This window comes from Talpa europaea (assembly GCF_964194135.1).
Source record: "Talpa europaea genome assembly, chromosome: 1".
In the NCBI taxonomy this organism is placed as follows: Eukaryota; Metazoa; Chordata; class Mammalia; order Eulipotyphla; family Talpidae; genus Talpa; species Talpa europaea.
The window spans coordinates 35,059,155-35,072,701 of NC_140073.1; the positions used below are offsets into that span (position 1 = coordinate 35,059,155).

The window sequence follows — 13,547 nt, forward strand, 5'->3', positions numbered from 1 at the left end:
ATAATGACCTTTAGAAAATGCACTTGGATCAAAACAACTTCAAACACAACACCCAGAAATTCTGAGCCTCCAATCTGCTCTCTCAGGTCATATCTGGTAATAAGACATCTAGATGGGGATGATTTTGAAGCTGTGCCCAAGGTATTTCCCTTCCTTGGGAAGGCAAAGAGCTAGCCCCTAATCCATGGCCATGGCTGCCATTCTCATTGAGTCCCTGAGGCAGCAGCCCCTTGACCGCCAGGCTCAGGGCCAGGAACCCATTGCTTGGGTCCAGGATTGAGGCGCTGGCACTAAGGCACAGAAGTTCTGTGAATGCTCTCAATGCTGGTGCAAAGGATATCAGACTCTGTTGTGCCATGTTCCTGACCTGCCCCAAACAGGAAACTTGGTCTTCTCTAAAGATGGAAAAATACCTGCTACCTTCTCCATACATCTCACTTTTGATTGTTATGGTGTGAAGGAGGCACCGTCCTCCATGTAGTTGGCTACATAAGTGACCACCCTGGAGAACCTACCATGCCTAGGGTGTAGGCCTGGGGACAGAAGAACTGTTCATTGGCAAAAATTGTACCTTTTCATCTTTACATGACTCCCTTCTAGTTGGCTAGTTGGGATATTGGCAAAAACAGAAAATTGAAATTTCCCTTAAACTACTAGCTAGGTCCTCTGGCAGTTTCTCACACTGCTTCCTTTCTCCAGAGAGCTTCTTCCTGCCAGAACGAGTTGATGCTTGGCTTGTAATAGCATCTTCCCAAGGCCCATTCCCATACCTATAAACCAGGAAGGAATGCCAAGACCTGCAGCCACCATGGAAAGTCCATGGTGTATCCTTGGTGCCCATCCACCTATGACCCCAGGACACAATTTCTGTGCTGCACAGGATTCTACCCCTTCTCTGTCCCCATTCTAAAATCCTTTGCCTGACAGTCAAATGTCTCTCCAAATGACTTGATTCCTTCTCTACCTGCTCTCAAGAGCCTAGGCAAATTAGTCATCACTCATCTGTATCTTTATTCCATACCTTTCCACTTGGTCATTCTCCTTACATCATCCATGTCCCCCAGATTCCCCCATCTAACAATGCCCTTCCTGAGTTCCCCTCCTCCTATCCTCTAATTCTTCAATTCCAGTCATCTTGTAAGAGAAGTCTATACTGACTGCCCTAAAGTCTACAGTATCCATCATGACTCTTGCCTCTCTACTCAGCTCATGGTTACATGGTTCCCCAATGCAGAATTGTACCTTTGAGACCTGTGTGCATCCCCAGAACAACCCACGGTGCTCAGCACACAATAGAGGTACAACAGATGTTTGATGAATGAATGAGCGAATGTAAGAGTAAATGAAAGAGCAAATAACACCACCCAAATGGGTCATAGCCCACTTTGGGCCTCACATCCTCCTCTGTAAAGCAATGAGGTAAGAATGGTCCAGGTCTGAGGAAGCATTGTTCCAGGCCCTCCCTCCCCATGCCACTGTGACAGACAGGTCGTGTTTGACTGCTTATAAAATGGTACACATTGATGGTAGCAACAGTAATGCCAGGCAAGCTTTATCTTGTTGTGATTTACTGATCTCTTCTAATACATTTCTCTTTTCTTTCACATTTTTGAACACACCAGCTGAGCCATGAGACTTTGAACTTAACTGATAGGGAATTTATAATGTATGGTACAGACTTTGCATAAAAGAAGAACACTTGCAGAATCATATTAAACTAGGAAACAGAAAGAAGTTTGGTAACTTGCCTATGGATACCCAGTAAAAAAATCAAGTAGGCAGGAGTCAAACTCGGAAATATTTCTTTCTTATGATGCCCATTGACTCATAGGCCCATTGGCTTCTGGGGCTCCTGCCCTGCTCTGACCCTGACTGGATGTCTGTTTGGCAAACAGAAGAGCTTTGTAGCCTGATTCTCTCTACCACCTGCATGGTTTCCCAAGGGTCATGAAGGGTCCATCCCAGAGTCCCAGAAAACTGAAGAAACCATGGCTGAGCAACATGGAGAGCAATAGTGGCCTCAGCAGAAAGCCCCGGGCAGGAAGCAACACGTGCTTTACTTGGTGGTTGTTTAGAAGATAGGTAGATTTATCTTCAGTGGGCAGCTGGGAAAGAATGGGCCATCTCTCTCACAGCAGAAGCAGCTGTTATCACCCAAATCTGATGAAGGGATGGGGGCTCTGCTGTCTGGACACAAGCCATATCCCCACTGCTCTGCACCACCTGGCGGAGCAGAGACAGGGATCTGTAGGATACTGTACCAACACCCCGGCTGTCTGGAGTTGAAAGATAAGAGAGGTTGGAAGGTAAGAGGGGTCACAGAGAAGTGGGGTGCATCAGGAGTAATAGCTCCCTCCTCTCTCTGGCCACATGGAATTGTGTATTTCTTGGGATTGTCCTTCTCTGTTCCCAGTAAATCCCACTGATGTCAATTCAAGAGGGGTCTGTTTGACGAGGGAAGAAGCAGAGAATACACTAAATATAAGCAGTTGTTTTGGGATTGTTCCGTTGATGATGACTACTAGTGCTATAATGAGAAAGCAATAGCAAATGATACCTTAGTTCCTTCTTTAGCCCCTACTGAATGCACAGAGCAGAGCAAAGATACATGTTCCTATATGCTGAGTCCAGTTGGAGTGCTAAAACTAAAGATTAAAATGTATGAGGAAACTGAATTCAATATTGCTATATTTATAGAAATGCCAATTATATGCCAGACAGTGTGCTAAATATTTTCATATTCACTATATCATCTCCATGGGGTAGGTATTACTATTACTCATTTTATAGACCAAGGACATATAAACTCTGAGAAGTGTCTTAGACAAGATGATGCAAGAAATAGAGGTCAGGGTGCAGACCATGTCACCCACCTTACCTTACTGATTCAGCCCTGTTGCCCTTATTATAACCCCAAGCCCACCTCACCCCAAACAAAGCACTACCAACCCATCTCTGGTACACACAGGCCCAGAAAATCCCTGGAACCATGCAGAATGTTATTAAATGAAATTAAATAGAACTCAATAGGGCTACTGTCACTTATTTGACTATCTCAGTGCAAAATACTCTGAGGCAAGAGCTTGGCTGAGTGAAAATGTATTTTTGAGCAATCAAATGAAAGTGCTCTAGGCCCAGAATATGCTTTTGTATATGACTTACTTCATAAATACAAACCCCATCTTATTCAAAGGCTTGAAATGAAAGATTTGCCTCTCAATAGAGAATCTGCATTTCAACATAAAGGTATCTTAGCTATTCACCAGAGATGCAAGATCCGATTAATGCTGTATATTTAGCATTTAGAAAGCCCAAAGATTCCAGAAGGCTTATTCCAGGCCTGAAGACGGCAGCAGCCACAGACACTGTAGAGTGAAATATGTAAGCATTATTTTCAGCATCCTGATGCCACCTGTAAAGTCTCCAGGGACAGCAGCAGCAGGGCTATCTTCTGGCAAAGCCAGAAGTCCCTACATTTGTAGGACATGTGAGTTCACTCCCAAGTCACTCATGCTTATGCCACTTGAGCACCTATTACCTGTCAAGCACCTGGTATGGTGGCTATAACAGTGAACTTGTCAGGTAGTTCTGCCACATGGAAGCTACGTTCAACTGATGGAGAAAGACATGAAAAATAAGTCAAGAAAGCAGGTCACTGCAGATCGTAAAACTGTTATGCAGGAAATAAGTGCAGTGACATACTAAAGAGAAAGTTGGAGAAGCTCTGCTGTAGATACAGCAGTCAGCACAGGTCACAATGAGGGCACATTTGAGCTGGTATCTGAAAGATGAGAATGAGCATGAGGGCCTTGTGGTCAGAAAGAACTCGGGGAGACTAAAGAACTAAAATGAGACCAGCGTGATAGGAAACGGGGAAAGACCACAGAGGACCCTACAAGCCATAGCAAGGAATGTGGGTCTTGTCCTAACACATCATTAAAACTTTGAAGGGTTTTGTCCTTCTAAATTGCAAAGGGCAATATGATCAGATAACCATATTTACCAAAAGTTCATTCTGCTTGAAGAATGGCTGGAGATGTCAAGAGCTATTGAATAGCTCATGCAAGAAGTGACTTGGATGAGGCTGGTAGGACTGGAGATGGAGAGAGGGAGCTGGATTTAACATATATCTTGGAAGAGAAACACCACCTGGGTTTACTGTTAAATAAAGGTGGATTCATTCATTCATTAAACAAATATTCAAGAAATAAGAGGCTCCCAATGATGGGAAGAGTTGCTGGAGCAGAGAAAAGCCTTCAGAAGCCAGAGATAGACAGATAGATAGTTACATAGATACATAGATACATAGATAGATAGATAGATAGATAGATAGATAGATAGATAGATAGATAGATAGATAGACAGACATTCCAGAGGAAAGATATCACACTCCTTCAACAAATAAATATGGAGGAACTATTACATGTCATGTAAAGTTCTACATATAGATTTCAACTATGTCCCTCTTCAATATTATCACAACAAAAAGAATAAAGCAGAATAATCCAAAATCTCCTTTTTCTTTTCCTTGTAATTTTACTTTGTGTCATTTCACTTGCTGCTTTCTACCTGCATAATACATCTCATTATCATGTTACAATCACTGCATCTCAAATAGCTGATAATTATCATATTTCTAGAACCTGTTAACATCCACTTTCCACAATGATATCCTTCTAAATCTCCATGTGAGTCATTTATTTCAGTTTTTTATGAAGATCACAGGTAGGTGCTGGGTGGAAAAACAATCATTAACCTCATTTAAACAGCAGGATGAGAAGCTGAGAGCATGACTCCTGACATCCTAAGGGTTTAAAGTTGCAGCTCACGAGACCCAAATTAAGCTTTTGTTCCTTTTAGTCATAATGAATGTTAAAATCCAACAGCAAATTTTAAAACAAAATTTTTAAAACCTGGCCAAAAGCAGGCGGATCCTGTGGTTCATGCTGAGCACGACCTTTAACAACACTGCTAGCCAGTCCTGAAAGGAGACAAAAGGACAGCTGTTGTATCTGCCCAACATTTATCCATTGTATTTTCAGAAGAGGTCCAGCCTTGGGCAGAGTTACATCAGAAAGCTGGTAAAATGTGAGTCCAAATCTTCCAGCCCCAAGAGCCCTTCCCAGGAACCTCAAGTGAAGGAAGTGCCCAAGGGGATTCTGGATGTCACAGTCAGAGTCCACTTTCATCTGCCACATGGGTCTCCTGACCTGGGAGCATACCACACCAGGCAGCCCCCCACTCTACAGTCTACCCAAGAGGAAAAAACAGGTGTCATCCAGGAACAGGGATAGTGAGCCAAGGTGTTCATCACCTGCCTTTAAGCTCAAGATGTCCCTTGCTGCATGGGGACATGGCTCTTGGTGATGGAAATCTGGACCTGGAGAATCCAGAAATGCCTCATCTGTTCTGTTTTCTGTTCTTGTTCCCTGGAGGCTGTGATCTCAAAAGGTAGTAGTTCAAAAATTCAATGTGCACTTCAGATCTGCTATCCTGGTCTATAGAAATCAGAAATCCATTAGTTCAGTCCTCTCCCAAACCGGCTGAACTCAGTGCCAAGGTTCTCATGGGCAGCAATGGAATTAGAGTCATCCAACAAACATTAATGGCATAAAGAAGTGACCCTCCGGAGTTGTGTGCTCCCAGAATTCTAGACCCTTGCCCTTGCAACAGCTGACTTGCTAGGTCCTGGGACTGTTCAGATCAGGCACATGTGTTCCTGTTCTCCTGTTTTCTCTTGTGGTTATTCAGGAGTACTCAGAGCCAGGGAATGTGATTCCTCTTGGGAGAAAAGGGCTAATTGGACACATTCAGAAGGGAGAAATTTTTCCCACAGCCTATAAAATTAAAGGCAATACATAAGCAAGTGAAACGTGTTTCTTCTGACTCTGGAGGTGCTGTGGCATCCTCTTTTATTGGCTCATAAAACACCGCCTGGCACTGTTGCTCTGCTATCGACAGCTCCAGTGACAAGGCTGAGTTATCTGCCCACTAATTGGAATGTTTATTTTTTTTTTCAGGACACGCTGAAGGAATCAAATTTCCAACCCCATGCCCCACCCCCATCTCTTTTAAGGAGCCATTGCTCAGAGATGGTTAGATATTTGAGGTGGCTATTTTATAGCCACTTTGGCATGGTGTGACAGGGGCTTAAGGGGAAGGCAGATTCTATGTCCATGTAACAAAAATGCTAAGCTGGGCGTTTTCAAAGGCACCAAAGTGAGTCCTATAGAAAACCAGTGCATGAAACTTGACAGTAGGTGATAAGAATGGATTAGCAATTTACCCTCATAGAGGAGACAAAGAACTGGGTTGCCAAAAATTAAGGAGAGAATCTGCAAAGAGTTTTTCTCAGCTGGCATCTTCCCTGAGGGAGAAGGTTAGATAAACTACCTCCCACCCCAGACTTAGTGAGAGGTGCTTCAATGGACCAGGTGACAGTACTGTTATGTGCTCCCCAAAGTTGGGGTACTCAGGAGTCTCTATATTGAAGGCTCAAGCCTAAGGAATAAAAAGCAGGCACTAAATTCACTCTATGGCAGGACGAGGATGCACAGACATGGAATCCAAAGTGGGAATGTCAACCTGTCAGCATCTGCATGTGTGTCTTGCTGGAAGGCAGCCTGCCCAGGTCAAGAGACCCTTCTGGGAATCCCTTTAGGGAGTGAGGAACTGTCGGGGGGACTGGTATTAGCCAGTGAGAGCTGAGGCATGGCCTCTGTCAAGGAAGTTGCAGTTACCTGGCCCAGAAAGGGACTTTCCAGAAAACTCATAAAAATTATGATGAAAGAGCCATCTTCTACGTCTACCAGGCCCAGGGTGCAAAACCATCTTAGGACAGTATCTACCAAGTAAGAGCCATACCATTCCTCCCACCTTCTTTTTAGAATAAGAGAAAAAGAACCAGATAGCAAACAGGAAATGAAGAAAGCAAAAGCAGGGCCACCCTCCTTCCTGGAGAGCAGAACCTGTAGAAAGGAATTACTGTCATGTAAGCTTGAAGTTCCACTGATTATACTGTATTAGACACTGTTAATGACTGAATTGAGACTGTTTTGGTTTAAATTATTACTTATTAATTAAATTATGACTTATTTTTGCATTAATGAAAAAGTTTTGATTCTATCTGGATTTCCTCTGAACGTTTAAAAGGACAGCGACAGCAAAAATAAAGATTCTTTTATAATTATATCCCAGGGGTTCCGTTTATTCAAAGTACCAGATATACCAAGTCAGAGCGAAAAGGAGAAATTTCATTTGATCCCATAGTTGATGGCAAATTCTGCCAGGAATTTCTACATTTGGGAATTGATCCCTCAGGACACCACACTCTAAGATGAAAGAATCAACCCTATTGAGCTTTGATATTATCCTCACCGTGAAAGGGAGACTTTATGGTTTCATCAAAACAAATCTAGGGGACTCCCTGGTGGCACAGTGGGTTGAGCGCAGTGCTGTGAAGCTGTCTGCAGCCTCTGTAGTGCAGGTTCAATTCCCAGCTGGCCAGGGAGATACCCACATGGCGCGGTAGACCTCTCCTGCCTCACCCACTGCTCCCCTCAGCAGTGCTTTCAGTCCTTCTGCCTGTTCTGCTCCCTGCTCTGTCTCTGTTGAATTCTTCACCCTCCCACACCTCTGGCCTGTACCCCAGTTCTTGTATAAATAAATAAATCTTTGAAAAAACAAATCTATATTTGGGGTTGTCTGTCTGGATTTCCAAAGATAATCTGGTAATATATAAAGACACTAAAGGCTTCCAAAGAGGAAAACAGGCCATCTATGCAAGACCAAAAAAGTGGATAGTACTGAAAAGCAACAGTAGCAGCTAAAGGACAATGAATTAATACCTTCAAAATTCCAAGGACAATGCATTTTCAGCCTAGAATTCTAAAGTCAGCTAACCTGTCAATCAAATGTGAGTGCAGAATTAAGGCATTTTCAGACACACAAAGGCAAAATATTTATTTCGTATGCCCTCTTTCTTGAGAAGCTACTGGGAGATATGCTCCTATAAAAAGGAAGTAAACCAAGAAAGAGGAAACTATGGAATAACACATGGGGTACAGCCTCGGGGCAAGAATGTAGGCTCACTGAGATGAAGGCTCCCTGAAGCCACAGATGACAGCACCAAGACAGACCTGGAGCCAACAGCCCTGACAGAAGCAGAAAACTCAAGCTCTCCAGGAAACAAAATGAAATGGATGGATTATATGAGATAGCCATCATTTGGAAAGTCATATCAAAGGAGTAAAACAGATTTGATAGAGACCATAAAATAAAAACCAATGCTAACTACCAATGTAATTGTTTTTAATTCAATATTAGTGTGTATGGTATTTGCCTGTTTACCCCCATCTCCACAGCCATTCCTGCTTTCCACAGACCTGTTCTGTATCGCAGGTGCTGGAGGGGCAGGAGGAAGCTGCCTCCTGCAGGCTGAATTTCTCAGTTGGCTTCCATCTGCATTTGGCCAATAGGAAGCTCGAAAGGGAGATGGAGGGCAGGAGAAAGGGAAAAGCCAGGGCATTTTTCGCCTCGTGGTCTGCCTGAGTGTGGCATCTGACAGGTGATCTCATAGTGGTGATCATCTTGGCCCCACCTTTGGCAGATGTTCCTGCAACCTGGGCTTTGGAAAGACTGTCCATGTCCTTCTACCTGATACAGGGTAACAACTTCCTGCTATTGTTGATTTTTGGTTGCCTTGACTTCTCCTGTTTAGCTTTCCAGTTCTTACATTATCTATGTAACCTATTCCTTAAATTCATCCCCTTTGTTTAAAATGCTTAATGACTTCTGTTTTCCTAACTAGATACTGATTCAACAAGAAAAAACAAAAGTTTATATCATGGAGGTCTACTTACCAGTGAGCCATGTTTTCACAGGATAGCATGTAAACACTATCTATTGTTTTTCTCCCAAGTGTAAGGTTTTGAGGGAAAAGAGGTACGCATTTGGGAGAGGCAAAGAGTATAAAAAAGCCAAACCCTCAATTACTGTAACAGGTTATCAATTTTAATTCCTAATATTGGGCCTCTCTGGGGGTGCAAAGGGTTAGGAAGCAGCACTATGAAGCTATCCCCAGCCAGGGAGGTGACCCACATGGCGCAGCAGACCTCTCCTGACTCACCCACTGCTCCCCTCAGCAGTGTAGTTCAGTCAACCCAATACTGGTGTAGCAGGAAGCAGTGGTATGAGCATGTTATTTAGAAATATGATGGCAATTATGAGAAAAAAGAGCTAAAAGGGTTAAACATCTCCGTTAAAGACTGGGAGGATGCCTCTACTGAGGTACAGAACTATCTTAGTTTATTATAGCTACTACTTGAGGTTTTTAACTGTGTCAAGAATTACTTTGATAAAATTCAAAAATTATTTCTAAAATAATGATTCATCCTAGAGGTTTGCCAGGGATGACATTAAACTTACTAACCCCCAATTTGCAAAGCTGACCTCTGCCCCATATGAAAAAGTCAAGACATTTATTTATCGATGGTCCCCACCACACCCTGAAGCCTGTGACCGGAGGATCAATATTTATTTCTGCAACTTCACCTTCTGTGAAACCTCATCTAGTATAATCCAGTCCAGAAAAGTGAACCCATTTTAAAAAACTGCCCTTCAGGGGACTCCCTGGTGGCACAAGGGGTTAAGCACAGCACTGTGAAGCTATCTGCAGCCTCTGCAGCACAAATTCAATGCCGGGCTGGCTAGGAAACAACCCACATGGCGCAGCAGACCTCTCCTGTTTCACCTGCTGCTCCCCTCAGCAGTGTATTTCGGCAGTCTGCCTGTTCTGTTCCCCACTCTGTCTCTGGTGAATCCTCTCACCCCCTCCCCCCACACCTCTGGCCTACCCAGTTCTTGTATGCATAAATAAATAAATTTAAAAAAAAAAAACCTGCACTTCATATCAATGTTTCTAAACTCAAGTTGCCCTGTGGATGAATAAGGTACCTAGACACTTATCTCCCTGATCTGGGAGTGAGGGAGATGAGAGGAGAGGGTCAGAAGACCAGCAAAGCTTCTACCCCAAGCTCTCCCCACCACTGGGATGCTAGAGAAAAGTAATGGGACACAGCAAAGCTACCCCTTGAATTTTCAGATATATGTGGGGAAATACTGTTCTTGGTCACCCCCATCTTGGGTTTCACCTTCCTTTTATTCAATGACCTCCAATCTGAAGCATCACATTCCAGAACAAGTCAGGGGTGACAGTCACAAAATAAGTGAAGGAAAATGCTTTCTCTCCCTCTTTCTTGTTCTCAGTCATATGCCATAACACATCCTCAGCCTGTGTTATTTGATGTTTTTGCTCAGCTCATCCATTAATTTACTCCTCCAATAATGAGCTGGGATATTCTTCTCTGTTCATTCTTAGTTGTTTGTCCATCTTCCATTGTCCTAAAGGATAGAATTAGTTCCAGGTGGGTTCTCCCATCTCTCACACTGCCTCCCGAGTTGCGCTGTCTATGAAGCACATCATGAATGTATTAGACCTTCTGCTTCTAGTATCTGGCAGGTAGAGACTCTGGGAACCTCTGACCACCACTACCTGGTCCCAGTGCTCGTTCTGCTCAGACTGTATAACACAGTGGCCGCCGCTCCTCCAGGGCTCACTGAGAGCAGAAGAGACATGGGCAGGCCAACTCCAGCCCTCCAGAGTCCTCCCTAACACCCACCATGGGTCCTGTCGTCCTTTATCTGTACTTTCTGCAGTGCTCAGCAGAGCCTTCATTCTGTGCATTTACTAAATGCTGTGAGATAGAGGGTTCCATGGCCAAATGACTATAGAAATACAGGTTGATTTCAGCTAAGTGAAAAAGATTCCTGACTCGGGATTTCTCTGATATTTGATGTACATGGGGAAGCTCCAAGAGTGAAGCAAAATTGCAGCTCTGGGCAAACTCATGTGCCCTTTGCTGAGGGACACAACCCAGATTGATGTTCCACAGAACTTGCCTTGTGAAAAGCTTTATTCAGTAATCTCCAAGATATCAGCACTGATTTTCTAATCTAGTGGAACTCGCTTAAACTGTCCAGAGGGATCCTCTAAAGAGATCGCAGAGGCAGGCTTTTGATGGGTCTGCAGCTACATAGGGTTCAAAGAGCTGAGTACGTGAGATCATGACTGAGGCAGAGGCTGAGCTATCCCAGGCAGGCCCCCTTCACCCAGCAAGGTGAGTCTTCTCCAAGTTTCCATGCAAGGAGAGTCTGTGCCACCCTCACCCCAGCCACAGAACACCACATAGTCCTGACTCGCCACATGCTCCCATGCCTCTGTGCCCCTTTGGAAACACACATCCCTCTTTCTCTACTGTCAGAGTATGGTTCACCCAACAGTCAGCTCTGGTTATGCATTTCAGGGTGAGTAGGAGATGAAGAAATTCCTTGTCAGAGAGAAAAGTGAGACATGGGGAAAAAGGCATCCAATAAAGGGTACCTTATCACAGGTGCACTGTGGGTAATGCACTGAATCCTGTTGGGAATTCACTGTGGAACAAACCTTAGAGGCAGCTTCCCCAAAGCCCAGGGAACTGGGGTGTTCTATACCCTCTCCTGACAGTCGTTAGCTGACAGCCGCTGTGTGGGGCAAGGGCATTAGTTCCCTGGCACTCTGGTCTGCCCCAGCAGAGTGCACAAAAGTGAGAAGAGAAAAACACCTGAGCAAAGAAATGTAGATGCTAGTGGCTGGAAGTCAGGTCATTGTGCCCTGAGAAGCGAGGAGAGGGAATGTGGGCAAGGCACGGGCAGCACCTGCTAGACCTGCTCAGGAAATTTCCACCCCTCCTGCCCTAGGAGGCCCTCAAAGCATGGGCCTCATTTGCTTTATCATAACTTTACCCCCAAAGCACAGTTCAGTCAGGTCCTGTAAGTCTTTGTTAAGTGAAGGGATCCCACAAGTATAGCTTAAAAATACATTTCTTGGAACTCTCCACCCCATTCCACAGAATCATTCACCCCATTTAGGACACCACAGTCCCCATGCCCCCATAATGACATTGAATTATAGCCAATGTCCTGGTCTGTTTTCCCCCACTGAGGTCTTAAAAGGGACTCTGGTTTCCCCAGGGCCTAGAGCTGTGGGGCAGGTGCCAAACACATATTTTGTGAACTGGACCAAATCAATCAAATACATATTTTATGAACTGGACCAACTTTCCTTGGGCCTCTGGTATAGAGAACCAAGTAGAGAAAGAGCAGTGTGTCATGAAGGGTGGAGAACATTCGCCTCCAGCCTGGCTGCTAAGAAACTAATATGCAGCCAGATTATGCCTAAAGCCAGGTGGGGCCCCTGCCACCCTTGCCCTGGGAATGGCACACCCTTGCTGGGCACTCAGCTCCACCCGGAAAGCTGCTTTCTACACTGCTCTTAGGACCCTGTTATTAAAGTTCTCCATCAGGGCCCATGGACCCCTGAGGCCAGTAAGCACGGGCCTGCTTACTGGCAGAAGGCCCAAGTGGGCCTGCTCTGCAATGAGCAGAAATGCACAGAAGCTGGGAGAATGAGGGATGGCATGCCTGGGCTTGCTGAAAGAGGGGGCCATGCTCCCTCAAGAGTTAAACCCCAGCCCTTATGCTCACACAGAATCTTTGGGACAGTCATATCAGTTTGTCTCAGACAGATAAGACAGCCTATCTTCCTTTTGGAGATCCTTGACCTGTCTGATTGGGAATTCAAAAATAGGGCAAATAAAGGCAAAGTCATTAGGAAGTTAAAAAAAAAAAAACAACAAAACTAGGATCCTAGGCATGCTATCCCAAGCATGTCAGTTTTTGAGTGCCCAAAACACCAGTCCCTCTGCTGCTTCATGAACCTGTCTAAAGCCAAAGTTACATTCACCAATGCCTCACAGTCACAGGAGGTAAGGAACAGAACCCACCAAGATCGGACACACAGGACTTGTCCTGACAGCTGCAGGTCTACCTCCTGCTACTCAAAGTGTGGTCTGTGAATCAATGGCTTTTAGACATGCAAATTCTTGGACCCCAGCATAATCTGCAACCCCCCCCCCAACCACAAGTGGATCACATGTATTAAAATATGAGATGCCTTTGCCCAAATTCACTCCACTGCTTCCCTCAGTCCAATCTGACCCCCATTGCTGTGCCTATGAGAGATGGCATCGCCTCCTGGCCTCTGCCCTTACTACTTCCTTTTCTCAGAGACTTACTTTCCCAACTCCATTCTTAATACAGCTAAATTGTACTTATCCTTCAAAATTCAGTTTCTGGGATGCTTCTCCTGTCTCTCCAAGCTGTGAAAGACCCTCCTCTGGGTCCCCACTGCACTCCAGCCTCATCCTTAGCCTTCATCAGCCTATGCTGCTCAGGTGACTTTTCTGCCTTCTCCATCACTTTGGGAACTGTGTGGTCAGTGTTATAGAACCAACTACAAAGACCCATAAAATATCTCGGTTGGAAAGAACAGATAGTCCATTGGGCATTTTCTGAGGGTAAACATGGGCACTTATTCTAGAGAAGCCGTGGCAGGGTAGATCAGAGACTGTGCCCCTAGCCACTCCAGGCCCGGTCCACAGAGCTCCTGG

At 44.7% G+C, this 13,547-nt stretch overlaps 1 protein-coding gene across 2 annotated transcripts in view; it reads right to left on the reverse strand.

Moving 5' to 3' along the window:
• GALNT18 (polypeptide N-acetylgalactosaminyltransferase 18) overlaps positions 1-13,547 on the reverse strand; it is a gene marked incomplete at its 3' end in the record, with an annotated part of 328,593 nt that overhangs the window by 187,134 nt on the left and 127,912 nt on the right. The gene's annotated exons all lie outside the window — the stretch shown is intronic.